The following is a 13,328-nucleotide window of genomic DNA, read 5'->3' on the forward strand; positions in this document are numbered from 1 at the left end:
ATTTTGATGACACTGATAAAGCCATTTTGACTTCTTGTGCCATTGACTTTAATTGCTGGAATAAGACAGCCCAAAGGGCTATACTAACACAGTGTCTTCAACCCTGATGCTTCAAACCCCAGGTCTAACCTCCTCGTCATCTCGCATGCCTGCACTGCCATATTTATTCACTACACAGAAGTAAATGGCACTGTGGCTCTGAGGAATCAGGAGATTTGTGCTTGCTATCATCAAGACTGCATTTGGTATTTAATATCCAGCCCATTAGAGTTGCAGCCTGCATTTCTGAAATACACTCACAGAAGCTGAACTGATTGATCCATCGCTGCTGCGCTTAGCTAAAAAGGAAAAGAGGCAAGTTGCCATGGTTTTTCAGTCCTTCCTCATAAACAGCCTTTGCTTTGATGTTTCAGATGGTCTTAACATCGATCAACAGTTACAGCCTTCTGTAGTTTATTCAGTAAGCTGATGTTTGTAAATAAAGCGGAGATTTTAATCCACCATAGCAAAAGGCCAGTTTGAAAGGAGGAATGATTTGCACATGGATCCCGTCTCCATTCTCACACAACGGGGCAGCCCCTCAGGCTGTGAAAGTCACCAACTTATTTTTTTCCACAAAAATAGAGAAAATTGAACTTATTTGGATTGTGACATGTCGCCATGATGTCAAGGAAGCAATGGTGGGGAGGAATTCCTGGCTATTTGAGTTCTCTTTTTAGTGAAATGTCTTTTATAAACCACTCCCACAGTCTATATTCACAAACCTTTAACACTCTGGGAGTCTTCCTCATCCTCAGGCCATTGCTCTCTGTGACCTCCACGTGGGAGCTAGCTCGTGCCCTGGAATACCGTTCTTCCTCAATGATTCCTTGCCGGAGGTGGAGGTCAAGGCAGGGGTCCTGCAGAGAGAGGTGCTCTGAGCAGCTGCCTTTTCTTTCCCCGAGCCACAGGCTCTTTGCTGACAGTTTTTTAGCTTGTGAGATCTCTGGAATTCATCTCTTTCAGATGATGAATTCAAATGATTCCTGCAAGCATCTGTGCAGGAATCGTGTCCTTGGTAACTCAGCATCGAAAGGCTTCATACTGATAAACCACGGATAACCCCAGTAAGCAATCCAGAGCTTTCCTCCAGGTCTGGCTCTGATGATGGGAAAGGAAAATCTCCCATAAATTATAGTTGTGCTTTTTAAAGTTTGTAAGCAAACAGCCATGAATCCCCTTTGTTATACCTAAAGTCTGTTTGAGCAGAGTGTTGGATAGCTGCTGTGTGGGAAGGGCATCGTTCAAGGTCTTCCATGAGTGCCTCAGCAACGGGGCAAATGGGCATCTTCCCAAAATTAAGCACTGTGTGGAAAAGGGAGGTGGAAAATTTTCTTAAATCATATCAAGAAGGAAGCCTGGAGTTTGCAAGAAGCTGGTTTGTGAGGAGGAGCAGTGAGCTTGGTGTTTTGCTGGCAAATTCAGAGAGGTCTACATTGGTTTGCAAGGCAGCAGAGCCCAGCTGAAGGGTTCCCTGCACGCCAGTGGTGTGTTCATACATCTGGCAACGCTACCAAAAGCTGTATGCTGGTTATGCCTCCTCCAGCTCTGTCCATAATGTCCTCAAAGCCCATGTGGTGCAAGGGGTACCCAGCACTACCCCGTTGTTTCTTTCTTGTAGGTCTGCCAGCAACCATTTCACTGCTGGTTGCGAATGACAAGGAGCATCATGGAGCTGTTCCCACAGACTCATAGGATCATAGAATGGTTTGAGTTGGAAAGGACCTTAAGATACCCAGTTCCAACCCTTCTGCCATGGGCAGGGACACCTCACATTAGACCATGTCAACCAAGGTTCTGTTCAACCTGGCCTTGAACACTGCCAAGGATGAAGCCTTCACAGCTTCCTTGGCCAACCCATTCCAGGGCCTCACCACCCTCACAGTAGAGAACTTCTTCCTTATATCTAACCTGAGAATCCCGCAAACATGTTTTAGCCATCTCCAAAGCATGGGAACTGCAGGGACAGATCCCCACCACACTGCCCATGTGGATGTTGCAACACATCCCTGTAGCTCTCCTCACTATCAAAGAGAAAAATTCCCTAGCACTGACTGCAAAGCCTATTTAAAGAAAAGAAAACAACATTATTTTAAGCAGTGGTTATTTCATTACAATGGCAAAAGAGATTGTGGCCATTTAAAAGACCATGATAGAGTCTGTAATATAATTAGACGATTCTGAAAAAGCAATACTGGAATTCAATCACTCTGAGCAACCCACATGCGCTTCCTGAAGGTAATCAATCCCTGTGTCAAAGGAAGCCTATTGTTCTCCATCCCCCAGGGTCTCCTCCTCCTACAATGTACAAAGGTTTTTTTGTCAACACCAACAAATCTAGTTCCCCAGCTTAGCTCAAGATAAGAAAACAATGTCTGGACTATCCAAACAATTTGTCTTACTTGAGCACTTTGCTTTTCTCTTTCTAGTTTTCACTGTTTCCGTGGTTTGGCAATTGCTGATGTACAGGGTATTGAAGGGCTACGTTCCCATCTCTAAGCTCTATATAGAAGTAGTAAAAAGTTATTAAGAAATAAGCCAGCTTCCAAGCTCCCACTTTGGTGACCCTAATTTAGAATTAGGCTTTTTATTGTCCCTTCCCACCTGTGTACTGTGAGATCTGATTTGTAAACACTGGGCCAGGACTCAACGTTCATTCATTAATTCTACCAAGAATGTTCTGGTTTGTAACCAGAATATTGAATTACCTCCTCTACTTAATTTTAGAGCTTTCCACTTTTTGGTTAGGAAATTGAATTATCCCAATGGGTTTTTTTTTTCCACCGTGTAATAATACACAACTCTTCTCTGTTAAAGTATATACGATTTACCTCCTTCCAGCAGGTAAAATTCCACCTAATTCATACCTATCCGAGCTTGTTCAGGTTAATAGGAGTTATGTGAGCAAACTAAATCCAGGATTGAGCCAGTATCTATCTTCTGTGGAAGGCCTCCAGGGCTCAGATAACCTGGGAGAAGTAAACTGAAGTTTCTGACTCAGTGAAGCTACCACTAGCTAATGGTTCTCAATTGCAATCGATGCAGTTCCTCCAAAAAGAAAACTTTCCTTCAGGATCACACCTCGCCTGCAGCAGTGAGAATCCCAGTAGCACCCTCCATAGCCACGCACTGCCGCAGCAGTCAGAAGAGATTAACAGCATTTCCCCAAGGCTTCCCAGTGGAATCAATGCTTGCTAATCTTTAGAAAATTACACTAACAAGCTCCAGGCATGAGCTGCAGGAGTTCGGCACACCAGTCTCTGAAATCACGCACAGGCCATTAATGCATCAAGGCTTTAATGAACCAGAAAATCTCTAAGCAGAGGCCAGAAGGATGCTTTAAGGTTCCCACCTCTCATAAGCTGCTCTTACAACAGTAACTCTAAAAGCAGAATTGTTGCTTTTGGGACTGATCCAATCTGGGGAACAGCCCAAGTACCTACCACCTAAGTACCACAGGTACTTAGGCTTTGAAGTCCATACAAGTGATGATCGGCAGCTCTTGAACAATCCTGAACTCAAAAATCCTCAAATAGCAAGTTCAGGGAAGACTGCTGTTCCTTGTGTTATAGGCGCTGCCTGTAGTTTCAGAAATAAACCTTTCTTCCCCTCTTTCAAGCCACCAGGCAAAACTAGAAGGTGTAGCTGGCCAAAATACAATTGCTAGAGAGGCTGGCAACTTGAAAATGAATGAAATCTTGTTATAGCCTGCATTAAAGAAAAAACACAATGGTTTGCTCTTTTCTATCAGTCATAAAATCTACTTATTTCCTGAGCAATGTTCTAATTTGCTTGATACTTATGAGATATATTGCCTGTTTCCTACTCTGTTTCCTATTGGGCAGTCTGCAAGGTTGTCTAATCTCTAAAAGAAATAAGCATCTGTTTCCTTCATGTTCCATGTCTGAGTTAAGGTAATTATACTCCTATGCAACATATCCTAGGGAAAATAAGAACAACTGGTGGGGTTTTTTGGTCTCATAAGATATTTTAACTTGCAGTCAAGAGAAATGCACATTGGATCATTTTTTGAAAGAAACAGCCCGCAACATTTTGTCCCCTGTGTAGGTGAGAGTTTGGTGTGCCAGGTCCATATCATTGCCGTGGAGCAAGTAACAATGTCTTTGCAGAATCAGCACCCAAAGGGCCCCTGCATTTGAAGTTCTCATGACTGACATATCCTTGTCCATCTTGATGCACCAGCAGTTCAAGCAGTCCAAGGCTCTGAAAGCAGAAATAAGAAAGCTGATTTTATTTCAAGGGAGAGGTGGAAGAGGGGCAAAAAAGCATAAGGAAAAAGCAAAATGTTAGGAAAAGTACAGAATGCAGGAGAAAAGGTCTTGGAGCTGATCATGTCACCCTGTTGGAGGCAGGCAAGGTATTTTCTCTCACTTTCCCATATTTTTAAACACTTTTGACTACAGTTCCCTCCATGTGTTGGCACTGACAATGAATGGCCCATCAGGAGGCAGACAACCGTGTCTCCTAATCAAGAAAGCCACGTGAATCTTCATCTTTATGTGTGGTCCTTGTATTTGCAGCAATTAAAAGAAACAAACCCATAACATATTTATGTTTGTTCATTGGGGTCAAGCATTTGACTTTTGAAGCCCTAGGGGGTTTGGGTTTGGGTGCCTCCTAAACAAAAGGCAGTCGTATCTCCGCAGTCCTGAGGTGGAGTCTCAGTTCCATTTTTGTTCTCGGATGTGGGGCTTTTCTTCATCTCTATCAGCAGGCATTGTTTCCATTCGGCAAATCCTGTCTCTTGAAAGGCTTAAACAAAGCAACTTTCCCATTCAGACAAAACCAACCAGACATGCATCTTAAGGACTTCTCTTTTCCAAAGCTCCTGGACCCCGTGACCTCACTTCTCAGATTTTAATAAGAAATCTTTTGTCATTTTTCTCCATATTGCTGATTCTGACATGGGGAAAGGGTAAGTCTTAGCTTAAATTTGGCTCTGATGCAGAGCCAATGTTGCAAAAAAATGCTGCAGAAACAGCAATTTTTTTAATGCAGCTTTGAACAATTGGAATGTTTCCCTTGCGTAAAATCCTCAATGAAAACTGCATCTAAAGCCAGTATTTGCTCCCCTGCAGAGTGTGAAACCCACAGATTTCAGCACAGAGGCTGCAATCCCTGTTCTATGAGAATCAATGGCATTTTCACTTGCAATGGGAGCAGGATTTCATCCTAAAATACTGTGGTCCCAGAGCAGTTTACCCCAGCTGAGGATCTGCTGCTAAGTTGGAAATTTAAAGCAGGAGGGACATACATAACCTGAAACCTTGCCACTTGACAAAATGAATTAGAAATAACTTCTTTCCGTTTGGTTGGTTTTCTGACTTTACACCCCCACATTCCTACTTTATAGGGTTGGGTTTTCCTTTTCTCTGCTGCTTTCTGCTACATGCACCCAAGCAGCAGAGGCAATCAGTCATAAATGAGAATGAATCCCGAAATATTCCCCGTGCACAAAGGGCGGAGAACAGATGGACGAATGTAGAGCACTCTGATGAAACTCAGTTTCTATAAACTAGAATTTCACTCCTCCTTGGCTGTATGCACTTGCTCACTATCCTGGTATGGGTTGGGATTGTATTACGTTTCGGAATGCCCTCACCCAGAGGAGCCCTCGGAGCCAGTGAACACAACCCCACAGTGAGCTCATCCCCGCCTCTTGGAAACACTCCTCTGCTGTCAACACCACACTGCTGTCAACCGTCACTGCTCTTGTAGCCTTTCACTGTTCCCTTTCTACCAGCCCATGACCCCCCCAAGGGTCAAAACTTGCAGACGGGTGAACACAGGATAATTGCACATCCAAGCGTTACTTGTGCTTTGGGTTGGGGATCATCACTGTGTTCATTCTGTATAGTAGCTGCAACAAGAAAGTCTTGCTCTTCAGTGAGACTTCCCCAGCAGTACACTCATGTTTACAACATCATCACATAAATCACCTTCACAGGGACACATTTTGGGGTGTGCTGTGGCAGCGCAATCATTTAATTCCCAAGGTTCAGGCTGACTGAAACATGAAAACCGTCTGCTTTGATTTGTTCACATTAACGTTTTCCCTTGCCTCGTTCCAGGCCTAGTCATAAAACCTTCTCTCAGTTCTCCTTCTTTCCTTAAATAGGAGTTTCACCCCCACTGAGGAATAGTTTCGGATTCCAGGATTTGCCCTCATCTCCCGACCTTGGGCTCCCTCTGCTTTCAGGCATTGCAGGATGGAAGCAGCGTGCACCGTAGAAGGACAAACAGCAGCAGCAATGGGACTGATCCAATCCCAATTCTTTCGATGGAAAGGCTCCAGCTGGCTGCAGTGGGAGCTGGATTGGTCCCATATTGGGAAGGGTAATGATCTAGTCATCTAGCCTGGCACTTGTTAGACCAGAGCAGCAGGAGAAGTGCAGACGTTACTCATGTCCCAAGATATGCAGGGCTAAGGCCAAGATTTCTTATGGATCTGCAGGCTCTGTGGGGCTCCTTGGGGCCCTTTCCATGTCTCAGTGGTCTTCCCAGTAACCCCTCTTCTTCTGAGCAGCACATTAGGGCACTTGCTCATCTTTGCTCAGCAAGCCCCTGTTTTCCATTGTGGCCCCAAACCTCCGACACGGAAGGAGCTAGTTTACAAAGCCCTCAGTCAAAAATATACTGCTCATGTTTCAGAGAAACCAGAAATTATTCTCTACATCTGTTCTCTGCTTGGTAAATGTCAACCACTTTGAGGTAGTGTATAAGGAGGAGAAGGTGGAACAAGCTGAAATGTCTCTAGATGAACTGGTCAGCACACTCTCAGCCTTTTCCATTTGAAATTCCCATTCCAGGTAGAGTTGAAGTCCATAGGATTTTTGGTTCTTTTTTCCTTAAAATCTGAAAAATGATGAAAGTTATTGGCATTTGGGTTTGTGAAATACCTGTCAAAAAGGTTTTTATTTAGGGTGAGTATTACTACCAAAAGTATGCGTGTTTAGGTGGTCACTTCGTAAGTAGTGACAACCGAAAATAATTGCTACCCATTTTGAGTGAAAAGTTATTAGTTATTCCTGGGCTGAGCATGTTTCTTCCATATTTCCAGCCGCTGCTTTGTTTAATGAATCACTGCTCCTGTAGATGTATTATATCTAATGCATTTGTTTATGCATTTCTGAGACTTCACGTTTGTCCCAGCAGCCAATTGGAAATTGATGGCTGCAGCTTTCATGAGTGGGCTGATCCTACAACTATTCACTTGAAGGACATTGCTTATATTCTCAGTTATTATCTGTTCTAATTTCTTAGCAAACAATTACTTGCAAAGCAATCAGGATGATACCATGTTATGTGTAATTATAAATCTACATTGGTGGGAGGAGGGAAAGCAGCATGTTTTCTTCCTCAGAGAGAGGAAGACTATAGGAGCTTGGCTGCTGTGCAAGGTCATGTGTGACCTCTGTGCACATTATGAAATTTCTGATCTAAATTCCAGTGTTTTCTTGTGGATATAACGGTGCTTTCCTATAGCATAGGCTGCAGGAGTGGTTTATTAGTATTCATTCTCCTTTAATCTGAGTGATTTCGTTTTGTTAATTCAAGCAATGTTTAAATCTGTTTTCCTCGATAGCTCTTTGAGAATGAGATGTTGCTTTGTAATGAATCACAACTATTGTATATAAGCTGATTATTGAGATGTTTAAATATGCAGTTTAGATTAAAGACAGCAGTGTGAAAAACTGTCTGTATGCAAATTCAGGAACACAGCTCCATACAAGACCTATCCTTGAGGCAGCTCAGCGGCAAATCCTAAGCTGTTAGTTGAGAAGAGCCTACTTCAGCCAAGCTTTGCAGCTTGCTTTGTCAGCACTGACGCAGAGTAGACTATGAAGAATGAAGGGTCTTCAAACATCCATCCCTCAGACATCATCTTGGAGGATGTTTGAAGAAGCTAGAGAGCTGCCTTGAAGTTGCTAGAAGCAGGCGTATGCAGTGATCCAATAAATAGCTATGCAGAGGGTGCTAATTGCTACCCTTTAGAACCTGATGATACTTGATTTGCAAAGGCTGCCTCAGACTTATGGCTGGTATCAAGCTCCCAAAGGAAAAAGATAGAGAAATGGGAGCTTAGATGGAGCTATGTGGGTTTTCTGCAAAGCTAATTTGGGAGAACTGTGATTTCACCCCTCGAGACAAAGACAGCAGGGCTCACACCTGAAGGACATGCATCCAGAAGATGCATGAAGATGCATGAAGAGACACAACTAGCACTTTGGCTATTGCATTTCAGTTAAGAGTCTGGAAAAGCTCAACTGTAAATGCCACAACTTTTCAGTTACAGTCTGAAACAGCTGTTTAAGTCTGCACAGAAAAGTAAATCTGCCCTGCTGCAAACAGCATGTCCTGGGTTTTTCTGGTTAAAGTGTTGAGTTAATTGAGACAGAAAGCTTGTAATAACTGAAGATTCTGCCGAAATGAAGCCCCAGATGAACGAAGTTCCATGGCATTAGTAGAATTCCCATTACTTTGTCATGAGAAGGGTTTTCCCTGTACATATGCATACTTCTCAGCAAAATATGGGTGTAGGACTTGCAAACCTCAGTGCCCAGAGAACCTCGAGCAAACTCATTGCTCCAACACTGACTTTCGACACTGCTATGCATCCTCCTTACAAGGACCCTTCCCATGCCTACAGCTGCTTCAGGGAGACATGGGAGGTGTCCTGCAGCCAGCAGCTCAATTTGCCTTTCTGTTTTGTCTCTGCAGGACTTGATGAAATAACAAGTGCTTTGGATCTCTACCCCAGTTGCAGAGTCTCCACTTACTCCCAGCACATGGACTTTGTGTCTGCATCATTCCTTTGATGTAAAATCTGAAGACAGAAAATATACAGAGAAAGATACTTTCACTCTGGATGGAAGAGATGAAGTTCAAAGTACCCAAAAGTATCTGAACAATAAATGGTTTGGTATTTAACCACACAAGAAGCTATGATTAAATTAATCCGCCATTCTCCTTTTTGCAGCTCTTTGGGAGAATTAGATCAAGAAAGTAACAAAGGAATGCCACAGTCTGCCAATAATGTAATTAAGGAGTCAAGCCTCATCTGAGCTTTTTCTTGCCAAAGAGCTTGCTGGTTGGAAGTTGGAAAAAAAACCCATCAAACTCAAGACATTAAAGAGAAGATGGAGAGATATTGTGGAAATGCATTTGAACATTCAGCTATTCACTTCCTCCAGTTCCCTTAACACCCTCAGAATGCAGAAAACATGAATGATGAAATAATGCAGCTTTTGGGAACTTTGGGAAGACTAGGCAGAAAAAAAGTGATTTATTAGGACTGGTTAAGCTCAAAAATAGGTTAATGGCTTTGAAAGACAGGTAGACTTGGAACTTACCAAGTCAACTGCAAATGTTTATCCCATACTGTGAAAACACGCTAAAAGAATGGTCCAAACAAACCAGATGTTCTAGTCTGTACACTCCTGGAGTGACCTGATAATGATTTGAAGGGTGTTTGGTTTTTCCCTTTCTTTTGCCTAGGATATGGCATTTTCTCTTGCTCCCCATTTTGAGGCAAAAGAGTGGGGACTTCAGCATACAAGGAGGAAGCAGAGACCTTGACACTGAATGGACAGTGGGGCTTGAGCGTCACTTGTCATGTCATTCCATGTGTAGACACATCTCACAGCCTACTGCAAGGGGCAGGCCCCTTGCCTTAGTATGCCCATGTCAGACCATTCAATGTAGACTGGCAAAACGTTTATGATTCCACTGACAAAAACAGCACAATGTTCATCAAAACCTAATTGTCCATGGGACTGGCGTGTTCAAAGACCTGAGCATTCTTTAAGAATGTTCTCCCACTCCTTCTAATTAGATACCTAGTCACAGAGGACTGAAGTTGCCATGTTTCAGGCTGGACAAAATATACAACTGCTTGCTCTGTAGAAACGATTTGCGTTGGAACATGTCCAGAGTTGCTGGGCACTGGAAATGTCACATAAATGAACCCTGAAGTTGCCACGTGGAGCAAAATTTGGGTGTAAATGTGAACTCAAACTCAAAAATGTGAATGTTACAGAATGTACCCACTCTGCAGGTATTAAGTAGCATGTATTAGGAAGAGCTATAATGTACCAAGCAGAGAGATTTGATGAATGGGTTGCCCAGGGAAGTTGTGAATGCTCCATCCCTGACTGTGTTCAAGGCCAGGTTGGACAGAGCCTTGGGTGACATGGTTTAGTGTGAGGTGTCCCTGCCCATGGCAGAGGGTTGGAACTGAATGATCTTAAGGTCCTTTCCAATCCTAACTATTCTATGATTCTGTGATGTTGCCCCATTACTTTTTGAGGGGGCAGGCTAAGCGGGCATGAATAAACAAGAAAGATGCTGGAGATTAAAGTTGATGTATATGTAAACATATATAGTTATATAGACATATATGCAATTATATAGAAATCTCTATAATTTATCTTCATATAATAGATATAATTAAACAGTATATAATATTTAACTAGAACATTGAAACAAAAATGAAACAAACGTTTTGCAGCATATAAAATTCGCAGGGTGAATGACAAAAAGCTGTGCCATGCAGAGCTGGGAGTGTGCTCTCATGAGAGTTAGAGATGTGACTATCTTTTGTGGCCACATTCAGCACAAGTAACGACAGAACCCGAGCCTGTGACACAGTCTGGGCTTTAGCACTGCTTTTAATCTCTGCCTGGTGATAATAGGTTGTTTAGAGAGCTTTGTGCTTAGCTAACAATGTGCAGATTGTTTTGCTGCAGGAGTAGGGATGCCTTGTGCTGAAGTGTTCCTGCAATATTCAAAACCTTGACTTTGTAATAGAGCTGTTCCTCATGCTGTTCTTCTCACAGAATATAAACATCCTTCTCTGCTCTCCTTTCTCTGCCCGAAGGGTTTACTGCAGCTGCAAGAGAGCAGCGTGGAGACGAAGCGAACGTGGCAGTGAATGCAAAGCATCAATTGACTGCGGCTGAGGCACAGCGCTTCCCAGGCACCTTCGTGTTTCCCTTTTATGTCAGGAATGGGAAACATCGTAATAAGCAACATCTGTGGCAAAATGCAAGTTACTGTCATCCTAAAAATGAGTGGCTCACTGGAGGACAATAACTTTCCCATTAAAAAGACTCTATCCAGTTGGAAAGTTTTGTGCTGAGATAGAAGGTGGAAATTCTCCATGTGTCTCTCCCAGCCTGCTGAATGATTCAGAAGGAATTCAGCTGGAATACCAAACCTTGCTGTTCAGGACCTCACACAGAGACACAAGGGGAGGAAAAACCCCCTCTGTTATACTTCTTCCAGCACCTTCAAGAAATTAACCTATGTCTGACTGCTAAAAGGAGTCACTTGATGAGCTGAGAAATGAAATTGGCCAAGATAAAACGTATAAGATGCATTCCCTTATTTAGGGGTACATACATCAAAAAAGGACACTACCTGAGGTCTCTTGTTTCCTGCTACACCAAAGCTTGTAAAAGCTGTCTGTCTGCCCAGAGGCCTTTTGGGGAGGGCATATTCTTGGCTCTTCAAGGGCATATGTTGATGTCAGCAAGCAGTTTTCAGAACTTCCTTGCAGGAAGTTTCTGCTTTGCAGTGCAAGTTTTGCATCTCTTGATTCTTGATTTTGAAATTACATCTAATTATATTTAATGCCCAAGCCAAGAGAGGATTCAAAACAGTGCCTAGAGAGAGACCTAGGATGAAATCTGTAGCCTGAGCTCCATCTGGGCACCAGGAGTCGGTGATGAATGAGATCCAACCCTCTTAACAGAGCTATTGGATAAGAGAGAGCTTGCATGTTCCCTCCAGACCAGGTAGATGATGGAAACATATGTACTGGCTTCCAAACACTCTGCTGAAGAACATAAAAGGGAACACTCTCAGATAAGCCCAGTCTGCAACAGCTCAAAATACTGTTATCTTGAGCCAGCTTTAGATAAGACTTTTATCAAGAGGTCAAAGGCAAGTGAGATTTTCTATCGCTTGTTTAACCCTGCTCCTTGGATAAGAAAAGACAAGAAAAACTCTCTGCCTTCTCATAGCAAACTACTTAAGAGCAGTGGGATGCTACAGCAAATGTGACCCTCAAGCTCCAAAAACCTTGGATCTCTCATAAGAAATTAGAGTCACAGAATAGAATCATAGAATAGTTAGGGTTGGAAAGGACCTTAAGATCATCCAGTTCCAAGTCTCCTGCCATGGGCAGGGACACCTCACACTAAACCATGGCACCCAAGGCTCTGTCCAACCTAGCCTTGAATTCTGAAGCAACATTGCCGGCTGCAAGACCCAATGATCTGGTATGGCTGGTGAGCTGCAACGATGCTCCCTGCCCTGCCAGGAAGCTGCCAGGTCTCCCCCAGTGCAGAGTGCTGAGGCTCTGCTGTGATAGAAGCACAGCTCAAGGTGCACGTCTCCAGCTGTTCTGGACATCCTCAGAGCTGACGTAAGGAGCCATAAATTTTAAGAGCTCTTTAGACATCTGCTTTGTAGTTGGACCTGGGAAATCACTCAGTGTCCTTGCCAAGGTACTCATTGCCTCACAGCAGCCATGGCAAAGTGAGGGTGTTCAATTCTAACAGTACATGGGAGGTGGAGGTTAAAGGTTTCCTAAAGGAAATCATATGCAAGCACAATGCTGATATAGATCTGGCCCTTCATCTGCCTTGTTAGGTGTTTGCCAGTGCCACTGACAGGCACTTTATAAGTTGCTATTTCTGGATGTAGGCAGGACACTTTTGTTATGAGAAACCATCTCTGCTCAGGGTAGGCAGATTTCAGACTCATAGCGATGCAGACCCAAAACCAAACTGCTTGGCCCTGGCCAAGTCTTTGTGGGTCAGTGCAGGGAATCAGCCACCAAATAACCCCCGTGTCAGTGCCATATGTGAAATTCTGGAGTTGCTAAATGGCACGTGCCTTTCGGATGGTTTTATTAGTGTCCATGCTGACACAACTGCATGGCTCCTGGCTCTGACTTGTGCCTTACCCTGGTCCAAGCAAAATACCATGAGCCACATGCTTCTTCAGAGCCCCCAGAGCACAGGTCTGCTTTTTTTAGGGGGGTCCCTGAGTGCAGTCTTGCTCCCCTCAGGGAATTCAATCAGGCTGCTGTGCAGAGCATGGCAAAATGCTGCAGATTTGCTGTAAAGTCCACGTGAATCCACAGACCAGCACCGCATGCCTTTCATTTCAGGGTGAAATCTGTTCTCCAGGAGATTTCTTGGAGGTTTCCAGCCCATGCCTCTGCTTCTGTCAGCAGTTGCAGTGTGAGAGCTTCACGG

This window comes from Psittacula echo (genome assembly GCF_963264785.1).
Source record: "Psittacula echo genome assembly, chromosome: Z".
Classification (NCBI taxonomy): Eukaryota; Metazoa; Chordata; class Aves; order Psittaciformes; family Psittacidae; genus Psittacula; species Psittacula echo.